Here is a 26,208-nt window from a genome sequence, read left to right on the forward strand (position 1 = left end):
AAGTATGCAGTGGTTCAGCTTTATTTTGACTGTGGAAATCATCTAATCAGGAGGAGATTGGTATTGGAGTCCTATGTATGCCTTCTCTTATTTGTATTTCATATAAGAATATCTTAATCTGAATGCTCTAAGAGTGCACGTGCCTAGAAAATTTCCCCTCTTCACTGTTGTCAATTAAGACGCTTCAGTTTTTTAAATTTGTCTAGTTTTGATGTGACTATCAGGCATTTATGAAATGAGGCATGTTACACTTCACTGTAGATGTTCACTGTATCTTGCCATTTCTCATCAATAAATTACATCCTCAGGTTCCTCACCCAAATGATCTTAAGCTAAAAATTATCTACCCCACCTTCATCTAACCTTTATCTAAACCTATGCCAGACATTGTGGTACTTGATGCAGATGGTTGTCAAATAATGATACATAGGGATCACTGCAATTTTATTTTATTAAGTTTGTATTTTTAAATTAAATTAAATTAAATTTTCATTTATTTCAATTCTATTATATTTCAAGGAAAGTTAGGACTCAAGGGAATGGCATGAAACTGCATCAGGAAAGGTTCAGACTGGATATGAGGAAAAAAATTTCACCAATATGCAGTTTGGGCATTGGAATAGTTGGGCATAGGGTAGTGATTACAGCACTGTAGCTGCTGGAGTTCAAGAAATGTTTGGACAATTTTATCGGACATAAGGCTTGAATTTTGGGTGGTTCTGTACGGAGTCAGGAGTTGGATTCAGTGATGACTCTTTAACACTGGATGATACTGATTCCTAATATGAGACCACAATCAATTATTCACATACAAAGTAATTATCACACCACTTCTCCCACAGAAGCTGCTAACAGTTTTGTTGGCAGAAATTGCCTTCTCCTATGATCTGACTTTCTACAGTACCTATATATCATTTACTAACCTATACCTGTCAAAGCAAAAAGGGATTAACATGAACATTTCAAATAGTAGATTTTTGCTAATGATGCCCATTTGGATGAATCAGTACAGGGAGCATTCACACAATCAGCTGAACTAACTCATCAGAGGCTCTTGAATTGTTTTTAAAAGGAAGTGACTTTAATAATGTTTGCATTTTACCCAAATGGCCAATGCAAATTTGGGTCCAGTGGAGAAAGAAAATCAGAGCCTAGGGAGCAGAAAGCATGTGGAGCAGAGCTAACCAAGGAATCATGTTTAAACTAGCACCACCCAAAAAAGGATGAAGGGTCTTAGTAATTGAGGATTCCTTGGTGTGAGGCACTGAGGCTCCTATCTACTGCCCAGATAACCTCTCCAGAGAGGTTTGCTGTGTCCCAGAAGCATGTGTCAGAGATTTTAGGAAGACTCTACTACATCTGATAAAAGTAGAAGACTGATACCCACTTGTCATTCAAGTAGGGTCTCTGGAAGCTGCAACAAGGAAATTATGGAACATTAAAAGAGACTTTGCATCCCTTGCAAAGATGTTGAAGGCATTGAGAGTGCAAGTAGTATTCTCTGTCCTCCCAGCTGGTGGCTGGGACCTGGGGAGAAGGAGGAGAACTGATCAGGAAAATTACTGGCTGAGGTTCTGGCTGAGGTCCTGGCTGAGGTCCTGGCATCATGGGGTACTTTGATCTTGGGCAAGCCTTTCAGAGATGAAGTATGTGGATGTTAGATGGAATTCAACTGAGCAGATGAGGCAAATATGCTCTGGGGTGGATTGATTACTGGAGCTTAGATTTCATAGGGGAAGGGAATGGAGTTCCTTGTGACAGAAAATGCTGTCATTTTAGGAAACTGCACGGAAAAACTTCTCAATTGTCCCTTAGGATCTTGTGAGGACTCCTCAGAGAAGATAACATCACCAATAGCCAGACAGAAATGTTCTTGCAACACTCTGTGGACATCTGTACCCTCTGCTTCTCTTAAGTGCCTGTCAATGCATATAGCATGGGAAACAAACAGGAAGAACCAGAGATCTGTGTGATGTCATAGGACCATGATCTCATAGTGATCATGGAGACACGGTGGGGCAGTTCACATGACTAGAATGCTGTTAGGGCTGCCTACATTCTCATCAGGAAATACAGGCTAGTGAGGCGAGGTGGTGGGGTTGCTCTTTCTGTGAGAGCACCTACAATCTATCAAGCTCTACCTGGGGATGAATGATGAACAAGTGGAGAGCTTGTGAGTAAGAATTAAACAGAGGGAGTAATATAGGTAATTCTGTTGTGAGTGTGTAGTTCAGGCCACCTGATCTGGAGGAGGAAGTGGATGAGGATTTCTACAAAGAGTTGGAAGTGATCTTCTGATCCCAGGTAAGTGGTTCTTCCTACAGGGGTCTTTCATCATCTTGATATTTGTTGAATAAGTCCCTGCAATGAGGTTCCTGCAATGCATGGAAGATAACTTTCTGATTCAGGTGATGGAGAAACTAAAAAGGAGGGATGTGCTACTTGACTTTTTACTAACAAGGAAAGGGTGGTCAGGGATGTGAAAGCTGGGAGCAGCTTGGGATGCAGAGATCATGAGATCTCTGAAGAGTGTAGGAAGAAGCAAAACAATAAGTAGGATTGCTACCCTGGTCTTCAGGAGAGCCAATTTAGACATCTTTAAAGACCTACTTTAGGAGGTAGAGCGTTAGAAGGTAAAGGGGACCATGAGAGCTGGTTGGCACTTAAACATCACTTCTGAGCTCAAGATCTGTGCATCCCAAACAGTCAGAAATCAGGTAAGGGTGGTAGGAGGCCTGTGTGGATGAGGAAGGATGTCATGTCATGGATAAACTAAAAGGAAAGAAGAAGATGCACAAAATGTAAAAAAAGGGCCTGTCTATCTGGGAATAATATATGAGTGTTGTCAGGACCTGCAGGAGTGTAAAGGGAAGGCTAAAACTCCTTAGGAATTAAATCTTGCGAAGTACATAAAGGAAAGATTTTTTTTTCAGTATATCAGTAGTAAAAGGAAGACTAGGGAAAATGTTGGTCCCCTAATAAATGAGGTGTGTTGGTAACAGGGGATGCTGAGAAGTCAGGGATTCTAAATACCTTATTTGCTTCTGTCTTTACTACAAAGACTTCTCCTTGGGAATCCCAGAGGTAAGAGACAGAGTCTGGTGAAAGGACGACTTCCCATTGATTGAAAAGGAGATAGTCACTAAGCTTCTAGCCAAAATCAGCACACACAAATCCGTGGGCCCCAATGAGATACACTCAGGCATGTTGAGGGAGCTGGCAGAGGTGGTTGCTGCACTGCTCTCTATCATGTTTGAAAGATCTTGGCAATGGGGGAGATGCCTGAGGACGGGAGGATAGCCAATGTCATTCCAGTCTTCAAAAAGGGCAAGAAGGAGGAAACTACAGGCCAGTCAGTCTCACCTCCATCCTTGGAAATGTGGTAGAGCAACTTGTTCTGGGTACCCTCTCCAAGCAATTGGAAGAGAATAAGGTAATCATGAGTAGTAAATATGGATTCATCAAGAAAAAATCATTCTCAAAGAACCTGGTAGCTTTCTGTGACATCAGCACTGGCTGGGTGGATGGGGAGAGAGAAGAGGATGTTGTGTACTGTGACTTCAGCAAGGCATTTGACACCATCTCCTACAAAATCCTTCCTATGAAATTTAGAACCTGTGGGATAGATGTGTGGACAATGAGTTGGATTGAGAACTGGCTGATTGGCAGAGCTCAGAAGGTTGTCATCAGTGGCACAGAGTCTGATTGGAGGACTGAAACTAGTGGTGTTCCCAGGGGTCACTGCTGGGTTTGATATCCAAAATCTTCATCAGTGACCTAGATGAAGGCATAGTGACCATTCTCATCAAGTTTGCTGATAATACAAAGCTGTAAGGAGTCGCTGACACACTGGAAGGTTATGCTACCTTTCAACAAGAGCTAGACAGAGTGGAGAGTTCAGCAGGGAGGAACCTGACAAGTTAACAAGAGCAAATGTAGAGTCTTGCACCTGGAAAAGAATAACCACATGCATCAGTACAGGTTAGGGGATGACCTGCTGAAGAGGAGCTCTGTGGAGAAAAATCTGTGTTCTGTTCGGCAACAGGTTAGCCATGAGCCAGAAGTATGCTCTTGTGGCCAAGAAGATCAGTGGTATCTTGGGGTGGATTAAAAAGTCTGAAGACAGCAGATTGAGAGAGGCTATCCTTCCCCTCTACTCTGCCCTGGTGAGGCTACATTTGGAGTCCTGAGTACAGTTGTGGTCTTCCCCATTCAAAAAAGACAGGGATCTCCTAGAAGTAGTACAGCAAAGGGTGACAAAAACAATAAAGGTTCTAGAGGATTTCCCATATGAGGAAAGGCTTAGTAACCAGAATCTGTTCAGCCCAGGGAAAAAAAGACTAAGAAGTGATCTGATTAATGTTTATAAATATATGAAGGGAGGTTGTGTGTAGTGATAGGAAAAGGAGCAATAGCCTAAAACTTGAACATAGAAAGTTCCATACAAATATGTGGAATAACTTCTTCATGGTAAGAGTGATGGAGTATTGTGAGGTATCTTCTTTGGCAGAGGGGGTGGAACTTAATGATCTCTTGAGGTCCCTTCCAACCCCGGCAATTCTGTGATTTGTGATGTGAATGTAGATACATAAAGAGAAGAAAAAGGGAAGTGGGTGTTCCATGAATTGCAAGCTGAAAACTGGGTGTTTTCAGAAGCAATATTCAGTTGATGTCATTGTTCGATGGTACTGTAATAGTCTTCTTTTGTAAACATAAAACACATACTGTGTACTGCAGCTACTCAAAGATAAAGGAAAGAGATGCTGAAATTTAAAGGGGGAAATTTAAAATATATTTTGTAGTATATCTTAGAGGATTGGAGGCTTGAGAGCATGATTCCCGTCTAGAATTAGGGTCACAAGGAGGATCTGGGGAACTACAGACCTATCAGCCTGGCTCAGTGCCCAGAAAGGGTATGAAGCAGATCATTTTGAGTGTAATCAGAAGGTATGAGCAGAATAACTGTGGGGATCAGGCCCAGGAAACGTGAGTTCATGAAAGTCATATCCTGCTTGATCAACCTGATTACCTTCTGAGATAGAGTGACCCGCCCGGTGGATGATAGAAAGACTGTTGACATAGTCTACCTAGAGTTCAGCAACACCTTTAACACTGTCTCCTACTGTCCTGGAGAAGCTGGCAGCCCGTGGCTTGTACATGTACACTGTTTGCAGGGTGAAGAACAGGCTGGATGCCTAGGCCCAGAACATGGTAGTGAATGGAATTAAATCCAACTGGCAATTAGTCAAGAGTGATGTTTCCAGGTGATCAGTACTGGAGGCTGTCCTATTCAGTATCTTTACTCATGACCTGAATGAGGGCATTGAGTACATGTTTGCAGATGACACCAAGTTGGGAGGAAGTGTTGATCTGCTTACAGGTAAGAAAGCCCTACATAGCAATCTGATATCTGCACAGCTGGGCTGAAGCCAGTGGGATGAAGTACAAGTTCAACAAGACCAAGTGCTTTTGCCCACAAAAGCTCCAGGCAACACTGTAAGCTTGAGCAGAGTAACTGGAGGACAATATAGAAGAATTCAATATTAGAAAATACTCTTTAAAAAAGTCAAAATGGTAAAGCAGAAAATCTCAGATTTAGCTACAGCCTGCAGGCTATTTGTGGATATACTTCTCAAGAAATAATTATGAGAAAAAAAAAAATGTTGAAACAAACTAGTGAGATTAAAACTTTTTTTTTTTTTTTTTTTTTTTTTAATTAGAGAAAGATACTGAAGGTTCTGTTAAGTAGAAAAAAATATTATTTTAAAAAAGATGCCTTTAAAGAACAGTTCTGAAGAAATTGAAAGGTAGACTATACAATCTAGCATCAAAATCTGAAATATAATAGGAAGAATGGTAAAAATAATAATTTTCAATTTAATATTAATCACTGAAATTCAGTTAGTTACAGAACTGTACTATGTTGATAAATTCTAAGCTATTCTATGCTATTCTAATACTAATCTTTTTGTCTCCTTCTCTTCTTGCTTCTGCATCTTCATTTTATTTTTTTAAATATAGGAAAATGTCCATACATCAAAGAATATTTATTGGAAGTTAACTTTTTTTTTTTTTTTTTTTTTTTAATAGAATTTGATATGTTCATAGGGAAAACTTTAAAACTGTTTAAAATGACAACAGAAAGGGTTACTGCCACCATTTAATTCAAAAGATCAGGTCGCTTCACTACCTATACAAAATTATTCATCAAGTTTTGCACTCTAATAGTAGCTACAGAGTTTTGACTAGGTAAATTAATATCAGAAAAGAAATGTGCTAGCCAAATCACAGTTGAATAATAGAATCACCAAGATTGAAAAAGACCTCTAAGATCATCCAGTCCAGCAGTCCACCTATTATCACTCTTTCCAACTAAAAATATGCACATCCAGTAAAAGTATCATAAAATGCCATATTATTTACAAACTTGAGATATCTTTTTAGATTATCATGAAACAGGTGTTGTGTTTTAAACCAGCAAACTTCTCAGCACCACACACTGCACTCATTCTTCCTTGTCAGTGTGATGGTAGAGATAATTGAAGAAACAAAGTAGAACTCATGGGTTGAGACAAAATAGCCTATTTACTAATAAAAGAAAAGTAAAAATCATAATAATAATAATACAGATAGATTAATATTTACAAAACAAATGTTACAGTATGTAACCACTTGTTCACCAAGTTGCCAACTAATGCTCAGCTACTTCTTAAGCAGTGGCAGCCCCCTCTGGCCAACTCTCTACAGTTTTCTAGTTTTTTTTTCACACAATGTCATGTGGTATAGAATATTCTTTTGGCCAGTTTAGCTCAGCAGTCTGGATTCCATCTCTTCCTAGCTCCTTGTGCCTCTCACCAGCCATCTCACTGGTTGGACAGCATAAGAAACTGAAATGTCCTTGACTCTGCATAGCACTATTCATGACTTTGATGACTTTGATGACTTTGTGTCATCAAAGTTGTTTTTCTCCTAAAGCCAAAGCATAACATCATACCAGAGTCTGTGAAGGAAAAATCAACTCCATCCCAGCTGCAACCAGGAAAATATGTTAGTTTTTCCCAATTGAAGATGTGTTCTATGATATCTCTACCATGGAAATCAAACCACTTTATTGCAATCAACATCTTTATGTTTTGTTTCTCCTGTCTTTAGTACAAATCAATAAACAACAAAATCTGAATACCATTTTGTAGAGAGAAACATGGTAGTGCAATGCTCAAGGGAAAAGCTGTCCAGAAGAGAAATGATACTGCAGATTGAGTTGGCAATGACCATATTCAGGATTTTAACACATTTTAAAATATCTTTATATTTAAAAACATCTATGAGTGTTTTAATTATTCTATCAAAATGATCTTCCAGAAGAAAATGTGTTTTATGAACCAAGAGAATGAAACCATAATTTGTATATTGTCAGGAAATTTTCCTTTGATCTATAAAAATAAAAGGTTCTGCTCTCTGCTAGATTTCAAAATTCATGATTTTGAAAGCCAGAATCTGAAAGAATTATCCTTTCGTAGTCAGTGTGAGGTAATGTAACTCTAAATATAAAACAGTTCTGTCTGAGGAAGCAATTCATCTTTGTCAGATATCTGCGTTACAGTTAAATGAATTACTGTGTTGAACTGCCTATTTCTCTTCATTGATAATAAATGGAGTCAAGGCCACTACCTAGGAACCTCAATGCAAAATGCAGCGGATGATTACTGATTTTGAAGAGAGTCTAGATGACTGATTTGCTTACAAATGTTTTCTTCAAAATTTTCAGATTTAAATAATTGAAAAAAAAAAAAAAAAAAAAAAGAAGAAGAAGAAGAAGAAGAAATTGTCCGTCACAGTTCAGCAGACAAGAATTTAAGAATCTCTTGGGAAAACAGTTAAAATTAATTCGAAGAATACACTTTGTCATTTAAATGTCAACGTAAAATCATATAATCACAGAATTCTAGGGGTTGGAAGGAACCTCTGGAGATATGATAAAGCACTACGTATGATTTTTATATAATTATTGTCTTAGTGAATTGCTAACATAAGCTACTGAGAATTCTTGCAGTGAGTTTGGTTACCAGAATTTCAAGTGTCTTATTTTTCTCTTTTGCTAAAAACTCTCCTTGGTAAGAAGATATGAAAAGAAAGCTATTTGTTAGATATTTTAAGATGTTTAATAAAAAAAAGAATCAAAAACCACAGTAATCAAATGACAGAATGTACAGATACTCGTGAAAAAGCCTTCCTAATTTGGTAAATTAGACTATAAAAAAAACATGTTTTCCAGCTGCCTAAATTGTGCTTGCACAAAACAGGCATGACAGGAACCTTTTATTATTAATGCCTTTGGGTGCTAAAATGGTGTAAGAAGAACAATGAAGTACACATCACATCTCTGGCCTTCCTTTTCCTTACTGATGTCATCTTTTCTTTTTCCTTCTCATTTCCAATTTGAAGGAAAAATCTGCTAGTGAATGACACCTTCTGATGTTCAGCATTGAAGCCTAGAGGGACTTGTTCACTAAGGCTCGCTTGTGACACAAACAGCATTCTGCAGCTCATATATTTTTTCCAATTCAAAAGTGCCTGAACAACTTGCTCTCAACTGACTTGCAAGATGATGTATGTGGCTGGATAGTTCCACAACAGATCATATCCTTTGTTTCATAACATTTCAGATCAGAAAGGAGATTTTTTTTTTCTTTTTTTTTTTTTTTCCCCCCCAGGCTGCATCCACAATTTATTCTGGAACTATTCATTATGTTAACAACGTTGTTTTATAGTATGCTCTCTTGCAAATTGTATACACGATTTACTTCTGTTTTGGGCCTTTCTGCATGGAAAATTTGAATCATTTAAAAGATAATTCAGCAGATGAATGACCAGGCCTGATTTCCTCAAATTCTCCATCAAAACTAACCTCATTACCTGCAAGAAACTGAATAATCTCTGCTGCATGCTTGATGTAGCACCTGCTCTTATTTAATTGAATTTAATTTGACAAAAATGATCCAATCATTTCTGATCCAACCACCTCTTGCTCACTCTTTTGTTCTCTCCATAAAGCCACAGCTCACAGGAAAAATGTACTGTCTGCACATCAAAAAAAAAAAAAAAAAGCTTTTTTTCCCTCTCTCATTGTATCTTGTTAGTCATTAAAAATACAAACTACTTATAATATTTTCTTATCATATGAGTTGAGTCACACAGACAATGAACTTAAAAAGTACATTCACCCATTTTAATAGGAAAGATAGAGGAGAAAAAAATGTTAGAAATGAGAACAAACCCAAATCTGCAAACCCCTGCATGAATCAAGCAGATCTTTGTCTACCACTCTCCACTGTGTGTCTTTTTATTATCTGTGTTAATATTCAGCTGAAGGACAATAATACCTTGGTGAAATAGACCACAGCTGGTACAGCAGTCCACTCCTACTTTATAAAAATAAAGAGAAAAGCAAACCCTATAGGTGACTGAAAGATATATCTGAGATACTTGGAATGTTGGCCCACAGTGTCAAGGGTGGATGTTAATGGTGGCAGTAGAGGTTGAGTGTTCCATTACATTTCGTTGCTGCGCAATGGATGGCAGCAGAGGGGAAGTCTGACAAAATGGCATCTGACATGGAAGTACACATGAAGCAAAGGGCTGTCACTGAATTCCTCCATGTGGAAAAAATTGCACCAGTTCTTGCTGAACATTTATGAAGAGCAAACAGTAGATGCTAGCACAGTGAGGTGGTGTGTTACAGAAGTGATGACAGTAATGTGAAAGACGAACCACATTCTGGACAGATAGAATGAAGAACATCTGGATCAGCTCATCTACATAAATCAGTAGATTACAACCAGGAAAGGTATATGAAGCTGAATACTGACTTCAGTGCTTTGGAAATTATGGTAGCATAATTATGGAATTATAGCAAAATATGGAATATTGCAATGTTTGCACCAAATGGGACACACAGGAACAGAAAGAGTATCGTATGCAAGTCTGTGAAGATCTATTGAGCCACTACAAGGTTATTTCCTGGATTGCATCATTACCAGTGGTGATACATTGCTATGAGCTGGAGTCAAAGGAACAGTCCATGTGACAGCATGAGAATTCCACATTGAAGAAAAATTTCAAGATGCACACCTCAGTGATGTGCACTCTTTGGGACAGAAAAGAGGTGATCCTTCTGGATTTCTTGGAACCTGGACAAATCATCAGCTCTAACTGCTATACTACAATACTGACTAAGCTGAAACCTTAAGCTTCCAGAGTCAGGCCAGAGAAGAAGATAGCTTTTTTCTTGCAACACAGTAACACCATACGCTATACTAATTTGAAAGCCATGGAACACAGTTCCAATCTTGGCTGGACTGTCCTACCAGCGTATAGTCTGATTTTGCATTTTCTGACCTCTCTTCACGGATGAAAGATGGAATGCATGAGCAACATTTTCCTAGCAAAGGTGCTGTCATAGTCGTTAAGTATTGGATCATTTTTGCTTGTGTAGGTTTTTACAGTTGTGGTATGCAGACTCTTGTTCTTTGCTGGTGAAGATGCACAGCTAATGGTGGAGACTATGTAAAAAAATAGTATTATGTTGCTGAGAATTTACTCTGTCAAACAGTGTTTTTGTGCTCTTTTTGTCTGTTGTATTTTCCATGGAATAAATAGGAAGCATTATTTTTGGTGTTACTTATGTAAAATAATAATAATTAAAAAACAAACAAAAAACTCCACAGCAATGAAAACTGAGTTGATGTGCATACAGAAGTATTATTTGTGTATGACACTGTATCCTATGTCTCAGGATACTATAAGTAACTCTTAGACAGTCTGTCTAAGAAGTCTCTATTTAAAATCTCCCAGAGAATCTGCCTGAAATTTCCGCAGCTCCAGCTTGTCTATGTGTTCATGGTTATAGTGTTAGATTTACCAAATATTTTGGTAGAAAGTACTCTATTAGTCAGTTCTTTCTCAGCAAGTCATTTTAGCCACTATTTGAAAGAAGTATTATCCAGTTGTTTACACATAAGCAGAGTATTTGAAACTTCCTTCAGTAACTGTAAAATCTAGCAGGAATTTTATATGACCAAATCCTTGTAGAAAGAACTAAGTCCTTTTTCTCTTTACATATATGGATGGTGATTCTTTTGAAAATAATTGACTGTTACTAATGTGTATGGTAAAACTGTATAATGGATTCCATGGTAAATCTTGCTTCCAACAATTTTTCAAAGCTTTAATCATTTGATATGAATTTTTCTCTGCTTCCTGACTGATCCAGGCTGAGCTACTTGGGAAAATAACCAAGGATACTACCTGCTTCTAGTTTCAAGTTAGAAATATGTTGGTGCATTATCAATGGTAAAAATATTGTCATTTCTTCACCTCCTCTCTACCTTAGAAAGGAAATTCATTTTCCAAGGAAAGTGAAATGTTGAATACTAGAGAGATCTGAAAAAGAATGTTGACCTTTTGAAAGTAGATACAAGCAACATTTGCACTGTTAAGAAACAGGATTTCAAGTCTTTCTTTTCATACAGATACTTTTAATTCTGTTAAGAAATATTTTTCATTCAAAAGATATTTGAATAGAAAATTCCTATATAGTTTTCACTGGTACCTTCTTTGAAAGTTAGAAACTTCTGATTTAATCTGCTGGTTATGTTGATACAAAAATACTGTTTTTATATGCAGTAGAACACTTCTGAAGAAAAAATGATACTAAACAGTGAGAACAGGAAAGACATACAGCTATCTTGATATATCTTCTCTTAATTTTCATTGTTAAGGCCCTTCAGATTTGTTGAAGTCACTGTTATATAGTATGTAGAGATTAAGTTCCTCTGCAAGTACTTGCAAAAGAAGAAAGCATTTGTACTCTAATGAGTATAAACCTTATACCAGGCCAACTCAGATTGATCCTGCTCTTTAGGAGAAATCCTTTTCTTAATGATCCCTTCAAGCAGCTTAATAGACATGAGAAAATACACCTTGTAGTCCTTCAGGTATGAGTTCTTAATGGAGTCTTAATGAGTGACTTTCTACTACGTTTCTCTTTTGAGTTTATCACAAGCTTAACACACCTCTAATGTTAACAAGATGTCTGACAATGTAGAACCTGCTGGTTTGTTTAGCATCACTTAATTGGTAGGGCTTTTTTTTTTTTTTGTAATATTGATCTTCAAGATTACAGAGAAAATCAGTATGTCTCATGGCACTAGTGGCGGCTTGTAAGTATTACTGTCTCAGCACCTGGCTTATAGAAATATATTAATATCGATGCCTGTGACTAATGAAATCTCTTCTTCAGTTGCAAATATGGGATAGTCTATGGAAGTTTGAAAATGTCATGAGTAAAAACAGACTCAGGCATAGGGAGATTACTTTAATGTATTGCCAATTACTAGCAGAATTGAGCAGTGAGAAATTAAAAGCAAACTAAAAACACTGCCCCATTACCCTCTTTTACTTTCTCCCCGAGTGGTATATAGGACCAGGGAGTGGGGCTTGTGGTCAGCCCATGTTGCTGATACTCCTTCACCCTTGCCCTCTTCTACTCCAGATGGGATCTTTGCCCTGGAATCTCATCTTTCCCAAGTTGATCTGAGTGAGCTTTCCACAGACTCCAGTTCTTTGGGTTCTAGCAAGGGCCGTGCCACAGGATGCAGTGGTACAGCATCTCCTCTAGCATAGGTCTCCCATGGATGGCAGCTCTTTCTAGATTACTTCTTCCACTGCGTGTTCTTATCCATGGGCTGCAGCTCTGTCTCTCAGCCTGATCCTATGGGGAGTCTCCATGTGCTATGGCCTCCTTCAGGTGACATCCCTCTGCTCCATTATGGGCTCACCTGTGAGCAGAGAGTTGCCCCATGTACTGCAGGGAGATCACTGTGAGCCTCTCCATGAGCTGAAGGGAATTTCTGCTCTACACTTGGAGCACCTCCTGCTCCCCTTCTGAACAAATCTTGAGACCTGCTGAGCAGTTCCCTGACTTTCTCACTTCTATCTCTCATCTGCTGTTGCACAGAAGTATTATTTGTGTTTAATTCAGTAGTCACAACCAATATTACTCACTGGCTTAGTTTTGGCCAGTTGTATGTTTCTTCTTGAGCCAGCTGGAGTTGGCTTTTTTCTAACATGGAACAGCTTCTGGCTCTTCCAAAAGAGGCAATACATGCAAGCCCCCCTGCTGCCACCACCTTGCTTCTACATCTAAGGTTGAAGAGAAACCACTTATGTAGAGCACTATTTATTTATTTATTTACTTATTTTACTTCGCCTTTTTTTTTTTTTTTCCTGTTTTGTAGAAAAAAGAACTAACCACCGAAGGAAAGACAACAGCTGACCTTTGCATAGTACATTCAGAGTACTACCCGGCAGTATTCACAGGAGACATTTCTCTAAGCATGTTGTTTCTCAGTTCCTCCTGTAACTGAGAAATGTAGTTTACCTTGTCTCTGAAAAATTTATCTGAAAAAAAAAAAAAGCATTAAAAACATCTACTTTACCTCTTGCGACTTTTTTATAAATTTTATATTTTCTACATGAAGAGAATTGTCTTTACTATGCTTGAATTTAGGATCCAGGTACCACTAGATACCTACTTTTTATACAGAAGAATAGTGAAAATATCTTTATTTTCTAAATGCAGACTGGAATTTAGGTGCATTATATGAGTATCTAGTAATTAAGTACTTTATTGTTCTTAATATGCAGAATCAAATTCTATGTAGTCTACTTTGAAAAACAAACAAGAAAACAAAAAACACCAATACATGAAGAACAACTTATGTGAGAAATATTCTTACACATACATAAATGTATAATAATAAACAAACAATATGTCTTTAATATTCCCATCAGATCTGACATTGAAGACCCAAGACAGAGAAAACTTGGTCATCTTATTGATCAGTTTTGATTGGATTTCTCTACACCTCAAAGATAGTGCAGATGAAAAAGGAACAGGCTTATGTGGTAGATCACAATGTAATCGTGGAAAACTGAAAAGGTAAAATGCATGGATTAAATAGCTAATGGAAAAGTTGGATTAAAAAAACAAAAACAAAAACAAAACAACAAAACATACCATACTTTCTTCATAACCAGAAGAAACACAAAGATTTTCAAGCAGCTTGTACTTGAGGAAAAAGTAGAACAAATGTGTTACTTGAAATTGAAGTTAGAATACCAAAAAAAAAAAAAAAAAAAAATTAAAAAAAAGAAAAGAAAAGTTTGCATTTATGCTTGTTTGCTTGTTTCATCTGGCAGGCAGCTAGGAACCATGCAAACATTCACTCTTGCCTACCACACATTGGGATGGGAAAGAGAATTGGGGAAAAAAAAAAAAAAAAAAGGTAAAACATATGGATTGAAATAAAGAAGTTTAATAAGACAGAAAATGAAAGGAATAATAATAATAACAACAACAACATAATAAATTTTAAAGAGCAGAAAAAGGTTATGTACAGCACAATTGCTTACCCCCCGCTGATGGACGCTGAGACAGTTTCCAGACAGTGGTCACTTCTTACTTTCAGCTCCGCACAGCTTTTATTTTTCAACACTATGTTATTTGATATGGAATACTGACTTTTTCACAGTCTGATAGTGATAGAAAAAAGGGAAATAGTTTAAAACTAAAAGAGGGGAGATTTAGCTTAGAAGTTAGAATGAAATTCTTAGGAAGTGTTGAGGCATTGGAACCAATTGCAAAGAGAAGCTGTGGATGGCCCATCTCTGGAGGTGCTCAAGGTCAGGCTGGATGGGGCCCTGGGCAGCCTGATCTAGGGGGTGACAGCCTGTCTCTCTCCAATTTATAGGAGAGAGAGGAGGTTCTTTGTGGTATGTATACCTGCCCACCTGCATCCTGTTTTTCACAGGGCACAATATCATTCCTAATTTTACCATACCAACCTGGAGCTACTTAGTCACGGGCCAGATCTTCAGCCAGTAAACACTCCTGAGCACTCCCTTCCGGAGGCAGACAGCTCTGGAGGAAGGTGCTTTCAAATGTCCACAAAGTGATGTTGATTGTCACTCAGTGGCATCCATCACTTGCCTCCTCAATAAATCGGAGTCTTATCACAAGAAATACCTCAGGAAGCAAGCTTTGAGCCAGAAAACAAAGAAGGATTCTCACACAGCCTTGTTTATGGCAGTGGACAATGGAACCAGATGATCTTTAAGGTCCCTTTCAACCCAATTCATTCTATGATTTTATGATTCTGTGATTCTATGAAAATCCCTCTGGCTGGTTTTGGTCAGCTGTGTCACTGTGCAACATTGCCAACTGCCACGGGGACAGACGACGGACCGAACGACCAGCATTCCTTTGCCAATAGCCAATTTATTGCTGTGTAACAAGCACTTATATACCGTGACACGCAAACGCCCCGGAAACCTATGAACCCTCCCAGGAAACCCATGAACCTATCCCTACTCCTCTTGTACCACCCTCAACCCCGCCTATTGCCCCAACAAGCTGCCCTGGCTTCTCCCTTCCAGCTACTTGTGCACTGCCAGATTCCGCAGTGGCAGGATAGCGTGAGAAGTCGAAAAGTCCTTGATTCTGTATAAGAACTGTTCAGCAAAACATCATAATTATATATATATCACCATTATCCTCATCATTATCATTATTCTCATCCTAAATCAAAACACAGCCCCACACCAGCTACTAGGAAGAATGCTAACTGTATCTCAACTAATACCAGAACAATCATTCTTCACTAGTTCATATACAGCAGTACTGTCAGAAGTCATCTGAAGAATTTTTCTGAAGTGGTTCAACATATTGGAATTTTAAAAAATGATAATGAAGAAAAATAAACCAAAACAAATCCCAAACTATTTTACTGTGTAAACGAAGATGTCAATCTTTAGATATATAAAATGAATATCTACTTACTATTACTACTAGTAGTACTACAAAAACAAACAACAACAACAAACAGAATAATGAAATAAGAAGTCCATAAGGCATCAAAAATGAGAGGACAATGTGGGTCAGTGTGGGGAGAATATATATACACACACACATGCTACAAAACATATGTTCATATAAACATAGTATGAATATGAATATGAATATGAATATGAATATGAATATGAATATGAATATGAATATGAATATGAATGTATTTCTTATTGAGGTTCCTATACCAGTAGTGTGTGTGTGTGTATACATACATACATATATACATATTTTTTCCCCCATCCTCTTTTTCCAAGTTAGACACAATGGGAACAGTTCCTTCCTTATAGACGTACTGAGCCTTTTTGATGTGTTTTCCTGGATTATTATCATAGGAAATAAAGTTTATTTCAGCTTTACAGCTGTCTGTTTTTTGTTTTTTGTTTTTTTTTTTCAGCATGACTACACAGATTTTCCAATTAACAGTTTTAGAATTATTATCTTCTTTAATATGTGTGATTATCCCATTCATTTATAGAAGAAGTAAAAAACATAAGTTAGTTTGGATTTACAGAATGTTAATGAGTACATTATGTTCTAAATTCTGAACTCTCATTCAGGGTTCTAAAACTGGATTATCAGCAGTGGTACTGCCAATAACTGTTTGTAGAATTTCAGATATTTTTTATTTTCTACAAGACTTTGGTATATGTTAACTAATAAGTAAAACTTATAATAAAACTCACAGATGTATATACAGATGCTACCTTTCTTTAAGGTCATGCTATATCAGAGGAATAATGCCACTGAAATACATGAGAAAGCTCACCCGCTTATATAAAAAAAAATAAAATTTCTGATACCAGAAAATGAATTCCAGATACATTGTTTTGTTGTTGTTGTTGTTGTTATTTTTTTCAATAAATAGTACTTCAGCTTGTTTTTTTTTTTTTTTTAAATCAGATTCTATCTTCAATTTTGCATGTAGAATTGTTCATTAAATTAATAGCATAATGAATAGCCTAATGTTAATATTCAAAAAAAGATTTTAATTTAAAATGTTTTGGTGATGTAAAATTACATTTTCCACAACGTAACTTCTTTTGAGGGAAACACGCACACACATATACACAAAACACAACAATAGTAGTCTAATAATCTGTTAGCTCTGTATACATACACATTACTTCAAAGAAGGAGTGTTAACAGTAAGTATCTAAAATGAGGGGTATCCAGTTAAAGACAGTATAGAGTAATTCTGTGCTACTCCTACCTCTCTGCTACTTTTTCTGTTTTTTTTTTTTTTAATCTTTCTCAGTGCTACTACTTCTTCTCTGTCACTTTATAAGCTTTTGCTAATATGCAAGAATTCCTTTTTTTTTTTTTTTTTTTTTTTTTTTTTTTTTTTTTCACTACTAGGCTATAACTACATAATTCAATGTTAAATTCAATTTTACTCAGCCATGACAGCTAGAGCTGTCATGAAAAAGCTAGACCTGTGAAAAAAGTATTGACAGTAAAACCACCTAAGGAGAGATATGCAGGATGTGTTATTCATTTGTAAAAATCAAATATTTAAATGTACTCCATAGCATATATCAAAGATAACAATACAGCTTGAGTTTAAAGTCTTAAAATAATCATTTTTGCTTCACCGATTCCAGTAAACCACTATTGTCTAGATCTACTGATCTAGGAAGTTATATTGTCATATGTAGATTTTATATGTTTTTTGTAACTATCACTCCATTTAGAGTTTATATGTTTACTTTTATTGTCTAATAGTGCAGAATACACATCAGATTTTTGGGACAGATAAAGGGCTGTATGAACATCAGTGTTTAAAGTCCATTTTCTTTTTTCAAGGTAAGCATGTTTTTTGTTGTTGTTGTTTTTGTTGTTTTGTTTGTTTGCTTGTTTTTAGTTTTCCTTTTTTCTTTTTTTTTCTTTTTTTTCTTTTTTTTTTCCCCATTAGATTCAATGATAATATTGCTGCACACCAGAGAATTAATTTGTTGTGAAACTGATCATGAAGAATCAACAGAGCAGGTGGTTATTTCCATATTTGTAACACAAATGTAAGCTCTTGGCTCTGTGGATATCTTTTTACAACAGAACATGTGAAGTGTTTGTATAATTTTGTAACTTTGTTTTGGCATATGAAAATCAGTGGTGTAACCCATCTAGACTGGACAAAATTTTAATAAAATTAATACATGAGCAAGATGAGTCAAGAATTTTTGCAAGCAGAACATTATCTATGGTGACATCTTCATTGCTGACCTTTCTAGGACATTGAAGACCTTATCTTATGAAAATCTCAGGATTTTTTTCTTCTTAATTACTTTATTTCTTCTACTTTTTGATAGCTCTTTACTTGTTTATGTGCTGATTTTATTTATTTATTTATTTATTTAAGTTTTATATCATGGGTTTTGATTACTTAACTGCTGTCAATGTATTTGACATTGGGAGGGCTTTAAGCTAGGTGTGAATGGGGATGGGATGGGATGGGATGGGATGGGATGGGATGGGATGGGATGGGATGGGATGGGATGGGATAAGATAGGATAGGGTAGGGTAGGGTAGGGTAGGGTAGAATGTTCTATTGCAGAATAGAACATGACCACTTCAGGGTTGAAAAAAAATAAAAATAATAATAATAATAAAAAAAGTAAAGCATACAACTAAGGGCAATATCCAAATGCTTAATCACTGATAAGAATAAGGCATCAACCAGTTCATAAGGAAATGTGTTCCAGTATTTGATCACTCTCAGGGCAATTAAATCTTCCTAATATCCAGTCTGAACTTTCCCTGATGCAGCTTTTTATCATTCCCATGCTCTCTATCAGTGAGAATAGGAAAATAGATCAGCACTTTCCTTTCCATTTCTCCTCCTTAGCAAGTTGTAGAGTGTAATGATATCAAATGTTACCCCTATTTTCTGCAGACTAGACAAGCCAAGTGTCCTCAGCCTCTCCTACAGTCCTTTAATCATCTTTGTAGCCCTTCTCAGCATGCTTTCAAGTATATTAATATATTTTTATTATTTTGTGGAGCCCAGAACTGCACATGGTATTTGATGTGAGGCGACATTAATGTTGAATATTATGGGAGATCCCCTCTTTTGACTGGATGGCTATGCTTTGTTTAATGCACGCTACTGAGTGGTGTTGAACCTGCTGTCAATCAACACTTCCTGGTCCTTTTCTGTTGAGCTGCTTTTTTGCCACCCCTCTGCCAGTCTGTTTCTGTGCCCACCATTACTTTGTCCCAAGTTCAGAATGCAGCACTTATCTTTATTGAATTTCATGCCATTGATTGTCCAATGCTCCATTCTATCTAGTTCATTCATGCTATTCCTGTTGACTATGCCTGATAATAGCTTAGTTCTTTGTGCCTTTCAATATCACCTAGGATAATCTTCTCCATAATTTTCTACAGACTGCATTTAAACAGTTCTGTAGTTTCCTGCTTATTCATCTTCACACCCTCCTTTAATTCAGTATAATATTATCTATTTTCCAGTCAATAGGGACCTCATTAGACTCCCATGACCTTTGATAGATTGTTGACAAGGATCCAGCTATAAAATCTTCTAATTCTTCTGGTATTCTGGGGTGAATGCTGTCAGGATGCATGGTCTTGTGAACATTCAGTAATACTACCGATCTCTTATATTTACAGTTGTAACAAATATGAAGTCAGTGCTACCCAAATCATACTCCAAGGACTATAAATTAATATTAAAAATTGAGTGAAAAAGGCAATAAATGTCTTTCCTCACTCTTACATGGTAGGTGACTATTTCAATTAAGAATCAGTCCAGTGTTTTCCATTGACCTCCTGTTACTGTTGACATACATTAAAAAGCCTCTTCTGTTGTCTGACACCATAGTGGCCAGTGCTACTTCAAGCTGTACTTTGGCTTTTCTTTTTTTCTCTCTGCAGTTACAATTTGTGGCTCTGTAATCTCCATGTTAAGCCTGATCTTGCTTCCAGAGATCATATGGGAAATCACTAACCACATGAAGTTTAACATAACTAAATGCCAAATTCTTTGACTAATAAGGAGCAACACTTTATATATATACAGACTAGGGAATGAGAGGCTGGAGAGCAGCCCCATAGAAAAGGACAGTTTAGTCCATGAGATTATGAACTCTACAACAGTGTGCCACAAAGGCCAACCATACTCTTAGTTGAATCACACACAGCACTGCCAGCTGGTGAAGGGAAATGACTGTCCTGTTCTATCTGCTTTAATGACCTCACCTCCTGTGAGGTTTGAGCACCACAAAATAAGAAGGAGACAGACAATATCCAAAAGAGAGTACAAGTATGTTGAATAAATCAGAGAAGACATATGATGAGACACTGAAGTCACTTTCTTTGTTCAGCCTATAGAAGAGCAGACTGAAGGGAGACCTCACCACTGTACAGCTTCACTGTAATAGCAAGAGAAGGGAGAAGCAGTGATTTCTTCTCTCTGGTGACCAGAGAAAGAGGCAGCAAGTGAGGCTCAGATTGAATGTGAGGAAAATGATCTTCATTGAAAAGATGGCCATGCACTGGGACAGAATTCCTAGGGAAGTAGTCTTAGCAAGCCGTCTGCTGGAGTTAAAAAACCATTTGGACAGTGCTTCCATACATAGGGTTTGATTGATTTAATCTTAGTGAGTCCTCTCAGGATATTGTATGATGCTATGATTCTATTATTCTGCTCTAGTTCCAGGACAGTTCCCTCTTCAGTCAAGGCAATCTTCTGACTCACTTATTTGACCTGCAGTACAATGAGATTACGTGCTCCTGAGGTGCATAAAAGGTGGTTCTTGAAAAGTAACCAAATCTTGAGTACCCCTAAACTCTCTAGATGAGATTACCTGGGGACTCTGCTATCTAGCTCCTCAAGGCTGATGTTTACTTTTTTAAAAAATCCAGAGTGGTAATTTTGCTGTCCTTCTTTCTCATTCCATGATTATTATTATTTTTTAAACTCAGCTAATTCCCTGGTCACTATGGTCAGAATAGCCACCTAGTGTCATTTCTTTACAGGCCCTCTGTAATCTCAGACAACATATCTAGGAGGACACATTTCCTAACAAGGGTAACTGTGATAGGAAGTTATCTACAACTTGCTTTAAGAATTTCTCAGACTTGCTTGTCATGGCAGTATGGTATTTCCAGTTTACATTTGAGAAACTAATATCTTTCATAAGGATGAGAGTATCTGATCCAGAGATTTCTTCAAATTGCATATAAAATAATCCATCTATGCTATTGCCCGGAGTGCATGATTTCTAGTAAACAGATGTGACAGCAGCTGCTTTGCTATCCATCCCCATACTCACCAAGAGACTGCCTAAAATGCATCACATTTAACAGCAAGAACTGTACATTTTTCTCTCTCCTTCATATACTTCCAACTTGCCTGCCCTGCCTACCTTCTGAATAGCTGATAACCCTACATCCTAGCACTTGAGTCTCATTCCACCAAATCTCACACCAATGACATCCTAATTCTGGGAAAGGAACAGTGATTTGAATTCATCCTGTATATTCCTCATGCAGTGTATGTTGGTACACAAGCTGTAAGAAGCTGGAACAATTTTTGGTTTACATCTTGTTCAGCAGCACCCATCTGAGACATAACCTGCTTAGCAGGCTTTTGGGATTAATTGTTACCACAAGCACAGTGGTAAGAGAAACAGACACAGCTGGGTGACCAGGAGAAACCTCTTCAGCTGTTCCTTATTTTGGGCATTCAAGCAGACTTATGGGGGCTGTCTCAGAGGAGATGATGACCATGCAACAATTGCATGATGAACTGCCAATTATCCAGTGGGAGGGGCATGTACTATGGATATACTGTTGCCCCTGGTGAACCAAACAGAAGTGCCCCTGACAAACAATTGCTTCCCCTGGCAACCAAAATCCAAAGAATTCCGAGGTAAAACGGGTACCCCCTCTGCTGAATTGCAGTTGTACAGGTCAATGAGATATTGCTGACCTACTTGCTGCCTCCCTATGGAGATGTCGCTGGATCCACGGTGGTGACTATCCTCACTTTATAAACCCTTTGCTAGGATTTCTCTCTTTACTATCACTAGCTTCCCAATCTCTGTGCATTCCCTAGCTGCTTAGAATTTGTCATAAATCAGCTGACAGCATTTGGTCTCTTGCTGCCTTATTCCTCCTCTGCATCTGCATACATATACATGTTGAACCATCTCCTCCAATAATTTAATTGAGACACAAACATTTCAGATGTGTTCCTGAATATTCAGTCTTCACTGAGTTGACATTGATGTTCCCATTAGCCTTGCTACGGTCCATCAGTACAGTACCACCCCTTAGTTTAACATCAGTCATGATGTTGGCATGGCATTCCCTTCCCCTATCAATATCAGTTCACAGCTCTCTCAGTTTGGTCATGTTATGGGCCAATAAATATTTCCCTTACTGAGATAGGTGGATCTTGTCATGCCCCAGCAGATCTTGAGTTTGAAAGATCTTCCATGATTATAAAATCCCAAATTCTGACTGATGCACCAGTCTTGCAGCCAGTCTCTCTCTCTCTTTTTTTTTTTTTTTTTTTTTTCCCATCTATGTCCCTATTACCAAAACGTTTGATGAAAACATTACCCATACTCCTGAATTTTGTAGTGATCTTCCTAAGGCTCTGACATCAGACATTCCAGCTATAATATTGTTGGTAGTCATACGAAAGATCAGGATTGGGTAATAATCCAAAGGCTGTACTAAATTCATAAGTTTACTGGTGACATCCCAAATGCTAGCCCCAAGAATGCAGCAAATTTCTCTGTAAAGAGGGTGTGTTCTGTAGGCGGCCTCTCTTCCCTTCAGGAGAGAGTCACAGCACTCATAATGATGCTTCATTTGATATGATTTTGATTTGAACTTGGTGGGAGAAATTGCAGGGATAGCATTTCTTCTTCCATCTTCCATAGCCTCCTGTGTCTACCATCCCCAGAGCTTCATGCCTATTGGAAACTGAATGGGCATATGGAAGCTCCTCTTATGGCATTATGTAGTATCTTGCTTCCACTCTTCAGTGTACCTTAAGTTGTTGACTTTATCCTGATATAGATCAGATTCTGGTTTGTTTCAGTAGCAATGGCCATGCGAGGTTGGCAAGTCTGTACCAGAAATGGAGCACAGTTCCATTAAACTATCACCTCCTTGGTCTCCCATATTCCTCTCAGTCTACTCCCTCCCTCCTGAAGCTTGGCCACCATGCAGACCCACTCATTTAGCTAGGGACAACTCCAATAGATACTCTCTTTCTCTCTCTCCATCTCAGAAGGTAGCCTCAGGCACAAGGTACAGCTTGAAATCGGGATGGTCACATGAATTGCCTTGAACACTCTCTGGGTGATTGCATTAGTCCTACCTAGTACTGGAAGAATAGAAAAAGAGACATGGTTTTCTGATTGGTGTCATCACCACAACTGCACCTGGCTGCCATAGGCATTACAGAGAATTGTTTAATACATTAAGGAGGCTATCATGGCTATAGCCTAGCAGAGAACCCAGCAACCTACCTACCTGCAGAGTGTTCTGCCCTTCTTATGCAAACCACCCTCACAAACTGCCCTCTCCCTGCCACATAAGCAATTTGCACTTCTTGGTTCCTGCTGCTCCTGAAGGGTAGTTTGCATACAACTTCTTGCTGTTCAAACTTGCCACAAAATTAGTTGGCGTAGCCTGACTCTGGCCTGACATTTTGGTGAGACCAATTGCCTGTCTCCATGTGCACACTGCACGGAGTCTTAGTGATGGGTACCAGCAACATCATCAGAGAGATCTTGGAAACTCTTTAGTGTCACACTCTTCTCAGAATGTGACAATTGCTGTTGCCATCACAGGCAATACCATTATTGAAGAAGTCACCTTCTTAAAAAAAAAAAAAAGTCAGAAATTGCTATGTGAATATATAATATTTCACTGGTTTAAACTCACTGCATTTGCATAGGCACAGTATGCAGATAAACTAAGTACAGAATGTGAACAGATCATGATATAGGATCCAAGTCTAATATAATTAGTATAACACTTCAAATCCCTCTGATTTCAAGTTCTGCATATGCATACATTAGCATGAGTAAAATTGAAATTATTGTTTAGGCAAGATTACATGTAGATTAGGGAAAATTCATGTGGCAAAGGTTGTGTAATGCGATACTAACACACTGAGAGTTACAAACAGAAAGAAATGATACAGAAGCAAATGGGAAATACTTAGAAAATTTATCCTCGTCTAAAAGACAAAAGAGAGCTTTGGAATTAAATTTGAGTCAGTGCACCTTAAAAAATCCCACACTTTCCTGAACAGAATTTCATTTTTAAAGTGTATTAAAGCTTTTTTTGTTGTCGTTGTTTGGTTGTTTTTCTTTGCCTTCCTTTGCTCTGACCATGTCAGGCCTCATCTTAAGTACTGCATTCAAATTTGATGCCCTCAGCACAAGAAAGGCATGGAGCTGTTGGAATGGAGCCAGAAGAGGGCAATGAAGATAATCAGAGGACTGGAACACCATTCCAAGAAAAAAAGGCTGAGAGACCTGAGCTTGTTCAGTCTGGAGAAGAGAAGAGTCAGGTAAGACCTCATTGTGGCCTTCCAGTTCCTGAGAAGAGCTTACACTTCTGAAGAAGACTGACTTTTACATGGGAAGATAGTAGTAGGAAAAGGGGAAATAGTTTTAAAGTGTTAGAGGGGAGATTTAGATTAGATGTTAAAAGGAAATTTTTTACTGAGAGGGTGGGGAGACACTACCAAGTAGCCCAGAGAAGCTCTGTAGGCACCACCCACACCTGTTCAAGTCCACAAGTGTTCAGTACCTAGGTGGTAACCCTGCAGAGTGCACTTGCACCTCAGGATGGTAACCCTGAGGGTGCACTTGATCCCCTCATTCAAATTACCAATGTGATATTAAGCAGGATATGAACCCCAATACTAATCCCTGGGGATCACCACTCATGACTGGTGCCAGCTGGATTTAACTCCATTCACCACCATTCTTTGGACTTGCCCATATAACTGGTTCTTTACCCAGCAAAAACTGTACCTGTCCAAGCCACGGGCTGCTCTCTCCAGGAGAGTCCTTTGGGGAAGGAAGTCAAAGGCTTTCCTGAAGTCTAGGTAGACTACATCAATGGCATTTCCCTCATCCACCAGTCAAGTCACCTGCTCAGGGAAGGAGCTCAGGTTGATCAGGCAGGACCTACCTTTCAAGATTCCCTGGTGGAAAGTACCTTGGCCATCACCTTCTTCACTTGCATCAGCACTTTAGAGTGGATCCCATCTGGCCCAATGGATTTTTGACAGTCCAGGTAGAGTAGCAGGTCTCCAACAATCTCCTCCTGAATTATGCGAGTGTCTTGATCCAATTATTGAAGAAGGTGGTTTGACATATATATACCCAGAAGAAGATTATGGCAAAAATGAGGTTGGATGCTGTCCAGTGATTTATTACAAATTCTTAGCTACTAAGGAATGTGGGGAAGATGGGGAAGTTAGTAAAGAGAGAAATTCTAGCAGTTTACAGAGCAGGGATAGTCAGGTTGTGCAGGTTGTGCCTAAGGAACAACCAAAGATCCAGCAGTGTCTCATTGGTCCATAGGGAGGCAGCAAGTCAGTAAGTAATGTTTTGCTGACCTGCATGGTTGCAGTTCAGTGGGGGATTACCTGCTCTTCCTTGAAATTTTTCAGGTTTTTGTCCTCTCCATACTGTGGCATCATCTCGTTGTCAGGGGCACTCCTGCCTTCCCCAGTTATCAGGGGCATCATGTCCTGTTTGTCATGGTGATGTTAGCTTTCGGGGTGCCCACATTTTGTTCATCAGGAGGAATAGCATGTCCATTCTCTTACTGCTGCACTCATGGTAATTAACCATTAACTTCAAAAGCTTGTTGAGCAAGTTATATCTTGAATGGGTGCTAATGAAAAGGCTTTGCGCCAACAATTGTTCCAGCTTCTCATGGAGGTCTTATTCTTCTCCCCATCCTAGACCCCCAGGTCTGGTGGCTGAGTACCCCAAGAATAATTGTCCTGACTATTAAAGACAGATGTAAAGAAGGCATTGAGAATCTTAGCCTCCATATCTTCAGTTGTCCCTTCTGCATCCAATAGGAGATGGAAATTAGGCCTCCTCTGGCTGCTAATATATTCATTAAAATTTTTTTGTTCTTTTACCTTAGAGGTCAAGTTGAGATAAAGCTTTTGCCTTTCTAATTTTCTCCCTGCATCCTAACAAATTCTTTGTACGCTCCCCAAGTTG

General features: G+C 38.2%; 1 long non-coding RNA gene across 4 annotated transcripts; it reads left to right on the forward strand.

Annotated features, from left to right (window-relative positions):
* The first annotated feature begins 541 nt into the window (after positions 1-541).
* On the forward strand, positions 542-24,932 carry LOC149913027 (uncharacterized). 4 transcript variants are annotated; one of them, XR_016462016.1, is made up of 6 exons: positions 542-2,304; positions 5,175-5,380; positions 8,446-10,450; positions 13,855-14,002; positions 17,693-17,773; positions 24,394-24,932. It is a non-coding gene; the product is annotated as an uncharacterized LOC149913027 (long non-coding RNA). The 4 variants fall into 4 exon arrangements; XR_016462013.1 differs by lacking the exon at positions 5,175-5,380; XR_016462014.1 differs by lacking the exons at positions 5,175-5,380; positions 24,394-24,932 and adding an exon at positions 17,883-18,112.
* The last annotated feature ends 1,276 nt before the right edge of the window (positions 24,933-26,208 follow it).

The sequence above is a fragment of the Phasianus colchicus genome, chromosome Z (genome assembly GCF_987193195.1).
Source record: "Phasianus colchicus chromosome Z, bPhaCol1.hap1.1, whole genome shotgun sequence".
NCBI lineage: Eukaryota > Metazoa > Chordata > Aves > Galliformes > Phasianidae > Phasianus > Phasianus colchicus.